Source organism: Saccostrea echinata, unplaced genomic scaffold (genome assembly GCF_033153115.1).
Source record: "Saccostrea echinata isolate AGI-Se365-2 ecotype Australia unplaced genomic scaffold, CSIRO_AGI_Sech_v1 ptg000033l, whole genome shotgun sequence".
NCBI lineage: Eukaryota > Metazoa > Mollusca > Bivalvia > Ostreida > Ostreidae > Saccostrea > Saccostrea echinata.
The window spans coordinates 16,623,647-16,635,697 of record NW_026889782.1 but is presented as its reverse complement, the minus strand read 5'-3'; the positions used below and the strand labels follow the sequence as shown (position 1 = coordinate 16,635,697).

The window sequence follows — 12,051 nt, the reverse complement described above, 5'->3', positions numbered from 1 at the left end:
TCTCTCTCTCTCTCTCTGCGCCCTGTTTTCAAAACATTGCCTGTTTCATAAATGATCCATATTAAAAGTTTTGTCTTTGATGATTTAGTTCTATTTATTTTTAATAAGATTTGGATATCATATAATATCAAGTTTAGAAAAATGCATTGGTCGTGATTCTAATTACAGTGTTGTTCCATTGACCATCGCAAACAAATATTTCTTGTTCTGAGAAAAAAAAAATCGGTAATACGAGTAATTCACAATTTACTTGTATATTAAAAAAATTTAATTGAGACTGTTCAATCTGACATATCCGTATAAGTATATAAGAGGAATCTCGACCCCGATGCCTAAATCTTTTGGTGACATTTCCATCGTTTCGTGATTGATTTTGACTTCATTCATTTGAAAATGATATAGTAATATTTCTTATAGAAATATTTCATGTTGTTACATGTATCTTTATATGGAAAAACGCTTTAAAATTAAATTAGGAAAAGAAGTATATAATTGTTTATTTTATTTTTAACCAGTTCAAAAATATTTTTAGAACCCCCTTCTCTCTCTCTCTCTCTCTCTCTCTCTCTCTCTCTCTCTCCAGGGCTCGACATTAACGCTTGTCCGCTTGCCCGGTACCAGTGAAAAAAAATTACGGACAAGTGAATATTGCTGGGCACTTGTCCGATTAGACAAGTGCATTTTAATGTAAAGGAGTCTCTAAATAATAATAAGAACGACTGTGAAAGTTAATCGGTAGTTTCAAGACGGAAGCTGTACATAAAAACCGGACTTCGATCCCGATAGGGATCGCTATTAATTGAGTTCACATTGGATCGGGATCGAAGTTCACTAATAAGGCATGGAACTTACGAACTTAACGAAGTTTGGTTCACTTGCGGACATTTATGTTGTCAGGACAGAAAGCCTAGATAAAATTTCGTTTTATGTGTTTGTTGTAAATATCAATAACATCACTAATTAATCAAGCACATGTCATGTGTAATGGACTTTTAGTTTTCAAGTTAACAGTATTAGATCTTTATTGAAAAATTTTTGGACAAGTGAAGTTGAAGTTCGGACAAGTAAATGTCTTGGTCACTTGTCCGAATGGACAAGTAGGGAAAAAAGTTAATGTCGAGCCCTGCTCTCATTAATAGAGTATTTTATTGTTTCATTCTCAACTTTACCTTTACCTGTACGAGACATATCCATCCGCATATCTCGTCATCACAAAATTGATAGAACAAAATAAAACTTTGAGTATCCGAGGATTCGAGTTGACAAAGTTTAACTGTATATGTAAATAGTACTTTATTGTAGATTGTTGAAGTGTATCAAGTGCAGGGTTCTCTTTTCCGCCAAAAAATAACCCCGGATACATTAACCGGGAAAGATTAAACCAAACTGCTACAAAAATGGGTGGGGAATAGGATTTTCTGAAAATTTCAATCTTTATTTCTTTTTTATCATCCTCTATAGCATTTAACATCGCGTATTTGATAATCAAAATTCTCCAGAGAATCTTGGGATAACTAGAAATCCCGGGGCGGTATGAAACCCGAAATTCCCTAAATTATTACCGTAGTCGATAGCTGTCTCCGGGGTTTCAGAGAGCTTGAGAATGAACTACAATTTTTGAAAGTGATGCGATTCACGCAGTATTTCTCTGGAGTGATTCAATACTTGTTGAAGACGGAGATAATCAATCTTTATCTTTGAATTACTCTATTTAAAATTATGTGCGGTATGGTATTATGTAGCGTGTTTGGAAAGTTTCGTTGAAAGTCACGTGGTTATATAGAGTATAAATAGTAAGGCCATGTGGTAGCACGGCACTCTAAGCTCGCTCGCTAGGATTTAAAGATATGGCTGATAGTGATGCAAATCCAATGGAGTGCAATGAATTTGGGCTATACAGTTGTATTAATTAATGTGTTATGGTTATGCGTTAGCAGTATATAATGGAATAAAAGCACTAGCGAGCAGCGTTCCTACTTAATATGTGTTGTGTTTTATTAATTTAGCACTTCATTGATTTATATTCGGACGAACGAAGTGAGGGAGAATATAAATACATATAAAATAACTCTTTACACATATTAAATACTTTTATGAAATTGTTCATTGGGCTACAACACGGTAGCTCAGACGGTAGAGCGCTCGCTCCGTGATCGGAAGATTCCGACTCAAGACCGCGACTGACCAAAGTCGATGAAAATAGGTAGCAACTATTCCTTCGCCAAGCGCTCGGCACTTTGAAGTGAAACTTGCGGGTCTTTCGGATAAGACCTCAAAAACCGAGACCCCGTGTCACGGTAGGCGTTGGCACGATAAAGAACCCTCACTGCTCATATGAATAGGTTGTTTGGCAGAAGGTCTATAACTCTTTACTAATACATATTTTGTAATTAATTAATGAAGCATAATTATTCATTTATATGTTCTGCAACTATATATAAAATACCTTGATCATATGTTACGTTAATAATTGTCAGTTATCGTTATAATTTTAAATTTTGAACGTATAGCTCAACAATTTCGAAGGATATTCAGAATAATTCTCTTCACAATATGAAACCTTTCAATTTTGCTATAAAAAAAAGATGGTCAAATTTAAGACTAGAAGGGCTGGTCCCTAAATATTTCTTTCATAGAAACGAAAAAGGAATTTCTGAGTAGTTGTTGAGCAGGGAAAAAGAAATGTTCCAAATTTAATTGTATATCAAGAAGAAGGGGCAAAACCTTCAAATTAGGGTCAAATTAGGGCTGTATCAATATATCGATAAGTAACGATATTAAAGAATGTATCGTATCGAAAATATAACTTCCAATACGTATCGTACAGGCAGATTTTCTCATAATTCTGTGAAAAAGTTGGGAATTTTAATCACCAAAGGTCATATTTTTACTGTTTTGAATTAAAATTGATAATAATGAGATAATGATTAAGGAGATAGCACATATATATAACATACTTGGCACACCATCCGTTCTATAGTAGATATTGATGTGACTGATGCTGGACACATTTCCTAGATCTACCCTCCACGTGGCTGTAAATTTTCCGGTTGCCGATATTGTACACTGTCCTCCTCCAGCAGAACGGTCAGAATATTGTCCGTCTACAGCGTTTTCTGCTCCCCAGGGTAAATGATCCTCTGGCCATTTATTTTCTTCCCATGCACTTTTATTAAAGGCAAGATTTTCTGTGGAAAAAAGATGATCCAATAATCGTTCTCGAAAGACCAAGACAGATGATTCGAGAGGGGAAAAAATAACAAAAGGCCGAGGGGCCTATATGTTCACCTGAGATGATGATTAATCAAAGGGGAATAGCTTTTCGCAGATTTACGTAAAAAATAAAAATCTCCCTACATAATCACTGCAGCCCTGTCCTAGGAGCAGAACCCCTGACCCCTTGGTTATGAATTCATACATTTGATAAAAACATCACTGATCATTACAACTATGTACAGAGGAACATCCTTAATCCGGACGCCGATGAAATAATGTTCCGGACGATTTCAGGGGGAAACCAATTTTTCTAAGGTTATATTATCTCAGTAAGCGGTTCCGGATGGTTGATTTTTAAACCAAAGAGTATTTCTCAATGAAAATAGCTTCAGTAATACGGACGATGATTTTTAAAGGTCAAAGGAATCCGGACAGAGAGACAATTACTTACAATGAAATGAAAAAAGTGAAGATGACGAACAGTCATCGATCTCAAAAGTATCTACTAACATCACTTCCGATTTAGTGAAAACGGAAGGATAGATGGTTCGCATATTGCCTTTTAACTTCCTATTACTACTGTTTAAAATATTTTTTAAAAAAACACTAAATCCCTTCTGACAAGGTGTTCAGGTTTTCCCTTTCATATTTAGCCCAATGTCTGGCTTAATCTTCGACAGAATTCATAATAGAAATGAAGTTCTGTCGCCACCTGAAAGATAGGGGCTCCCTGTATTTAGGACCTTTTTAGATGATTGCTGATGACCAGTATTTTGCTTTAGATGTTCAATATATAGGCACTGTAAGTTTTGTTTATAAATGAAAAGTTTTGACAATAGTTTGGGAAAATCTGTTTGGAAATACATGGTGTAGACTTCAAATTGAAATATTGTAGAATGCAAGACTTCTTTAAGAAAAAGAATGTTACTAATGTTCACAGCATCTATTCTTTTGTTGTCAAATTTAACTTAATGCCTAGAAATAGAGAAAAATTTTAAAGTGCGCACTTTATCTCAACTAACCCAAGCCAGAACCCTGGTGCCATGAATTTCACAATTTTGAAAAGGTCACTCTTGCATCATAACAAGCACTTAGTTTGTCTGCTAAAAAGAGAAGATGCTGATTTTTAAAGAACTGATTTATTTTCTCTATACAAGTGACTCTCGATGGCTCGAACTCCGATCTCTCGAAGTGAACCTCCGGTCCCGTTTTTTTCCTCTATATAACTAAGCAAATTTACTTCCGATCGTGTGTACACGCCAATCAAGCGTAAAATCAATGCAGCTTGGACTTACCTGGTTAACAGTGAACGCCTGGGGCTGGCATGGAGGTGTTAATTGGGTGTTTACATAGATGACACTATACCTGTGAGCATCCGAGTGTTGATATAAATAATTAATTGGTTATAATTGGTAAATCATAAACGAATTGCTTCACAACTTATTTTGACTTGACAGCGAGACGAAAATTTTTAGAAAATAATTTAAGAGGCGCGTCAATAATTTTCCATAGATTATGAAGTTTTATTAGTGTACATAATCCCAGTATGACAAACATTGCCCAAGAAATCATATCTCAAGAATTAAATACCGATTTAATACGAGAAATCTGGTTAAGGAACCGATCAAGCCCGGGGGGGGGGGGGGGGGGGTAGTAGCCACACCGACGATTGCTATTCAGGTTTTATGTAATCATGAAATGAGAACAAATAAATATTGAAACTTAAAGAGATCGTTTTATTTATTCAAAATACGATCATTGTTGTTGAAATCAAGTGAATTACCTGTAAAATACGAATGAAAACGTGCAATGACATTATCAACATATATCTGGTATTAATAATAGTAGAACAATGATGATCGGAACTGAAAATTCCGGATTTTATTCACTTTTTATTTCTCGAACCCCTCGATCTCTCGAACTTTTCTTGCGGTCCCTTGAACTTCGAGAGATCGAGAGTCACCTGTATAATCAATAGAGCCCAACCTTAACTCCAGAACCCCTGACCCCTGGGTCATGAATTTCTAAATCTTGAAAGAGAACTATCGTTATTTCATGATTAACGTTATTAAAAAAAGAACATACTTGAGTTAAGCATGCAATTCACTGATAAAGACGTGTATACCTTTCGTCAGTGAAAAAGATTGAGAAAAAGATTAACGTAGTAAAGATTTTTTTTAAGCCTTACCATAACCTTCTGTATCAAACACAAGCAGAAATAACAAGGTGGTGAGGACAATCATTTCGAAATGCATCCTTCTGATCTGAAAAAAATATCTTTAAGTCCTGTACATACTTTCATATGATTTTTATATTTATCGAATGAATCTCGGCCGTTTCATGTTTGGCAACATTTATGATATTGAAGCGATAAACTTTACTTTTGCTTTGTCACATACTGACTTGTGAAATTTCTTTCTTCAATTCTGTTTTTTTTTTTAATTCAGCGTGCAGATGTAAGATGGTTGCAATTATCGGTGTTCGTTTTACAAAAACCTACGTTTTCAATGGGCATATTATGCCGCATGGTGTATCATCTAATGATACCTCCTTAAAGTCTCTCATTTCCGGGACAGTATTATAAAATGAAGCATTGTATTTATCAATCTTTTTTCTTCAAGTGTTTTATGAAACACATAACAAAATTTAATGTTCTCACGTACAACTTCCGGTACACGTGTACTGTGTAGAGATATATTACTACAGATTTTTAATCGTCACATGCACTTTTCTCACTAAATTTGATATAAAATGATGAAAAAAATAGTGTTAACACAATTCCATTTCTTTTCGCCAACACCTTCCTCCCCAACAATTCAGTTCTTGCAAATATTATTATGCGCAAAGCAGGAACTGATATTTTTTTTAATAATTTTGTCATTTTTTTTAAAGTCCACAAATTTGTTTTGTGTTATATTTTTAGGCAATTGTTTTGACAAAGAATAACAAAATCTCTGACCAAAGATAAAGAACAATTATTTGAAATATGGTCAAAATACATCCATGGAGATATTTATTAAAAACAAACCTAATACATATAATGTTAATAACATGTTACTGGCATTACTTCTTGTAATATCCTAGGAACAACATACAACATATGCATACTCGTACTTAAGTATTACATTTCTAAAAACTAAAATATTTCATGAACTCATGTTTGATATTGATAGACTTCGTACATGTAATTGATGATTTTTACAAAGGATGCGTATCTTACCATTAAAATCGGTATTGGTTGATGTCACGCGGAAGTAAAATGCATTTAAAAGAAAACATAAAAAACTTTGAGAGCACTTAAGTTTATTGACATGGGAAATTTCCTCAGGATGTATTACATATTCGTTGTTCATTTACTTGTAAACTCCTTGATCTATCAAGCACAGATCAAGGTACTATAGAATAAAAATAATCAAGTAAAAATAAAGCACTAATATTTTAATACGGGGGGTACTCGACAGAACTTGTTAATATTGAAGATGTTCGGATCAATTTTGTTATGTATTAAAGTGAAAGTTGCACTGAAATGATATTAATCAGAGAAGGACACTGAAAATATACGGATTTATTTTCCTTAAATATTTATCATTCACCTGACTCTCAAAATTAAGAACAAGCATACGATGTTTATTAGAAAATATCGAGGAGTAGTTCTATTCTTCTCTGAGCAGGCAATTCACATCAATTTATTAAAGTCTGCTGGATAAAAAAAAACACGGATATTCTGCAATAAATAAACGATTTTTTTAAAAAAAAATTTCGAGGATTTTAAAAAGAAATATACAGCTGACTCATTTTTCTGCACTTTTTCATTACTAAGACATTTTTGAAAAAAAAATTCAAACTGCAATGTTGTAGTGCATTAAGATTTAGGATATTTAATATGTCGCTACTATATTTATTAAACGTAACTTTGCGAATTTTTCATTTAAGTTGGATAAGTTATATACGTTTTATTATTGGCGATAAATGCGTTGAAACAAAGTCAAAAATGTCTACGTCAATAAACGTCTTGGACCACCTAACTGTTTATAAATCATATATGCAGGCAGGAAAATGCCAAAAGGCTGCTCGGGATTTCCTACACGTAACAAGGGCCAATGTGTTCAAACAGTGGCAGTTTTTTAAGGATGGGAGGATTGGCATTTTTGATGATCATATCTTGCAATACCTCACCTATGGCCTGGAAATTTACAAAACAGGATATCGCCCGTGTGACGCAGTGATTAGAGCGTCTGCTCTAGTGTCGGAGTAATGAGCGGGTTCGAATTCACTGCGGAACGTGGAGACGGGTCCTTCCGATGAGACGGTACATCAGGTCTTGTGTCGCAGTAGGTGTTGACACGAAAAAGATCCCTCACTGCTCAATAGTCTTGAATGCCGAGTATAGGTATAAATTTGCAGCATTCCACCGGCAAGTGGTGGCGTCTCCATATTAGTGAAAAATTCTCGAGAGGGACGTTAAACAACAAACAAATACACAAACCAAACAGGATGTCCAAGGGCCTTGACGATCACCTGAGTATAATACAAAGTAGTATGATCTGGGATTAACAAAATAATTAGTCCAGTACTCAGTATCACATCCTATAGTAGATACATGAACATATACTTGCTAGTACTTGCCCCCATATGTCCTATCACCATGTAAATTAAACAAAACAATAGTTATGCAGTATAGGTATTCCGCTTTTATTGCCTCTCACATTGCCCTGTTTTAGTATTTCAAGAACATTTAATGTACAAAACTAAGGCATTTTGTTTCATTTTAATTGATATATTATTTACAAGTCTACCTGATCCTTACAAATAACGGATGTGTTTTTTGTATTGTTTACCGGGTACTATAATGAGAGACCAAAGAGCTTTACCGGTCGTCTGGGTATAATACAACACTGTTAAGGATCAACTGAAGAATGAAATAAAACAAAATATACTGAGATGAAGATATTTTGCATCACAGCAATCGAAATAGGATGACCATGGATCTACAAAATAGTTAGTCTAGTACTCAGTTATAGTAGATCTATTACTTGCCAGTACTTATCACTAAGACCTGAACTGCTGAAACAGGGGCCATGAATTTCATAATTTTTGGCGAGTCAACTTTATCTTCATTATCGTGCATTTAGTTTGTTAGCTTTATACCCAAGAAGCAGAGAACAAGAATTTCAATGAATTAATACATTTTCACTATATAATCCAGTAGAGCCAAACCTAACACCAGAATTCCTGACGCAGGGGCAATGGATTTCAAAATTTTGGTACAGGCACCCTTGCTCATCATAGTTACGCAAGTTTTTTTTCTGCTAAATACCCAGGAACGGAGAACAGTTTCAACAATAAGTGCATTTTTACTATATTATCAATAGAGTCCCGCCCTTACAAAAGAACCTCTGACCCAAGGGTCATAAATTTCATTAACTGTTATTAACCTCCAGGAAGCAATTATTATTTTTTTATGTATTCTGGAAAATAGATTTTAAAAATTTATCATTGAAATTGATATGTTCTGAGAAAAAAATTCTCACCTACCTACCCACCCAATTTTTCATCTTGAGTCGGAAGAGGGCAAGCAAACATTATTTTAAAGTGATCTCTAGAGCCCTTCACGCAGGGGCCATGTATTCCATTTTAGGTAGAGTGTTCAATGCTTCTTTTGCTTATTACAATAATGCCAACATTTTAGCTGCTTGATGTCTAGGTGTTAAGAGGAAGATTTTTTAAGATTGCAGTATTTTGGTGTTTTTTTAGCTCCACCCAGGCCCCATGAGGCATGGCCCATTGAATTCACAATTTTTGTTTCTGTTCAAACATAGATGCTGACTACTAAAATTGAATGAAAATGGCTCACATATCAAATATATATCCGTGATCGGAAGGTCGTGTCTTCGAGTCACGGCCGCGACTGACCTAAGTCGATTAAAAATAGGTAGCAATAGTTCCTTCGCCAAGCCCTCGACACTTTGAAGTGAAAGTTGCGGATCCTTTGGATGAGACCTTAAAAACCGAGGCCCCGTGTCACGGTAGGCCTTGGCAGGATAAAGAACCCTCAGGACTCAATGGCCCTGAGTACCGAGTAAAGGTCAAAATTTGAAGCCGTTTACCGGTATATGGTGACGTCTCTATATGTGAGAAAAATTCTCGCACGGGACGTAAAACAACATACAATCAATCAATATATATATATATATATATATATATATATATATATATATATATATATATATATATATATATATATATATAATGCCCCATTTCATGAAGGTTTTTGTAAATTTATTTTTGTAATAGAACGCATCTTTTTATCGTATATTCATATAAGAAAAAAAATCGGTTATTGTTGACTTTGCTAAAATACGGGGAATTAAAATTAAGAATTAAACAATTAAAATTAAAAAAAAAAAATTATTACCTTGTTTTAAAATCCATTAAAAATGCATCAGACATGATGCTACAATATCCGGCAAGTTATCGCAAAGTCAACTACACAGTCACTGTTCATTTTCCTGAGTAATGTTACAAAAGGAAGCAACATATAGTAAGTGATAAATTAAGAGCTTCTGAGAAGAGGGAACTTCAATACCACCGTGTTTACATAAAAATACGTTTATTACTTAGTAATCTTGATATAAGAACAACTGTTTTAAATCTGCCAAAAGTTAAATGTGCTTTAAGGACACGTAAAAGATAAATATTTACCTAGCTAACAGTCAGAGTCTTTGGTAAGGACCTTTAATCATAAATGCATGTATGTAGTACATTTTATGTACGCTCATTAGAGGGTTTCACTTAACCCAAACAAAAATGTCTAGTTCACCGTCAACTAAATACTCGGAACCAGGGGGTCGTAACATAAAGCTTGCTAAGTTTTTGACTTAAGTAGGGTCATAAGTATGTTTTAGGTGCAATCTTAAGACCTGCCTAAGTACTACTTAAGTATGTCTTAAACCGTAACATAAAACGGACTGAGGTAGGTCTTAGCTAAGTCAAACTTATGTTCAAAATATTTGTTATGAATCATCCTAGTTTTTCAATTCATTTATATATATATTTGTAGAAATGATTTAGTTACGTTTTTAATCACATATATATTAATGCTGACGTCCTTACCTATCGGATTTAGTTAGGTTAGATAAATTTCGTATTTAATTAAAGTTAATTCTGTTTAAATTATTCGAAATACAATGTATTTGAAAACAAATATTGCACGGTCACAAAGTGGCACTAGTGGTTCATTGTAAATGCGTGAATATTGTTTATCACCCGAGACTGCGATGTTTTCAGTTTACCGTTTGTTGTTATTCTTTCATTTGACAAATGTTCACGTGCTTTCAAATTGTCATTCTCGCAGACATGGCACGATAACCGAACGTCTATGTACTTGAAATTGAAACTCTAATTTAAAAAAAAGTGCAAAACAATAGGGACATTTTGAATTTTTTTTCCTCCCATATCAGTAAGCAGAAACTGTGGACGTTTTATGATATACTTATTTACAATTTAATGAAGGATGGAAATTAAAGAATTGTTTTCAGAAAATAATTTTTCGTATATTTCCAATTTATCAACAATCTCTCTCTCTCTCTCTCTCTCTCTCTCTCTCTCTCTCTCTCTCTCTCTGGAACGTTAGTGAACGGTAGTGAACCCTGTCTGAACCCTCGCTTGTTGCGTTCTATATTCAATCTAATTTACAGAAGACATACTTAAATCACCTCTACCGGCCGCCTAAGTTTTGCTAAGATTGTCAAATCTTTGCACGTTTCTAGTTGCGGTCTTAAGTTTAAGACTGTACTTAAGTTCTACTTAAGCATGGTCTTAGACTTAAGTACCCTTTATGTTACGACCCCCAGCTGACCAATACCCTTCTCAATACCTTTTAAAATGTATGCAAGAAGTCCAAGGGTCTTAACAGTACCTGGGTATAATGCAGCACTGTAAAGTTTCCATAGAGGTATAAAATAAAACAAAATAAACTTTTATGATAAGATGTGTTGTCCAAAAGCAAAAGAAAAAAGATACACAGGGATGAACAAAATAATTAGTGTAGTAAACCTAAAGAATATATATTTATTTGCCTTTACTTGCCCCCATATGTCGCTATTAACATGTAAACTTAACGAACAGCGCTCGAGCAATATTAGTAAACTCATCTTAATCCCTCTCACATTGACCTCTCATTGTCTTTGATGAACATTTAATTACAAAGATAAGGTATTTTGTTTCATCACTATAAATAATTTTAGAGAAAAAAAATCTTATGTATCGATTCGTAAAAGTTCTAAGAACAATTCTAAGCTAAGTTTAATTTCGACTTAGCGCATAGAAATTTGCAGCAGCGTTTACAGGCACAGAAAAACTACCCGTTGGACCGGTATATGATCTTGCTTTGCAATAATTCTGCTCAACGTCCCTGAGTGAAATTGTAACATAAAAGTTACCATTGATACTCCTTCCTTGGACTGTAGGTACGTGTTTTACTGGACCTCTGGATAAAACGAAAATTATAAAAACACTTGAAGCTCTTGCTTCTCTTTTCAATAATAGGACGACAGCGGGAAAGACTAGTTTTTCCACATATCAAAATCATATATTTAATGTGAGTTTTTCAGTTATTTTCGTAATGAAGTGCAATTTTCACATAAGCCCTCCTTTTCCCTTTCTTGGGCAAAGATAATTTTTAATCAGTTTTTAGCTCAGTGTACATACAGTAACCCTGTTTACTTTAAAAGTAAGTCCCTCTGCAGGAACAATAGGAAAAGTTCGGGGTTTTCCGAAGCTTCAAACGGATCAAGACTTTCTTACTATTAAAATCATTAATCTTTTCAAACAATT

The 12,051-nt window shown here is 34.3% G+C and overlaps 1 pseudogene; it reads right to left on the bottom strand.

The window, feature by feature from the left end:
* Positions 1–5,459, bottom strand: part of LOC133198200 (receptor-type tyrosine-protein phosphatase T-like) — a 54,427-nt pseudogene extending 48,968 nt beyond the window's left edge.
* Between the last annotated feature and the right edge of the window lie 6,592 nt (positions 5,460–12,051).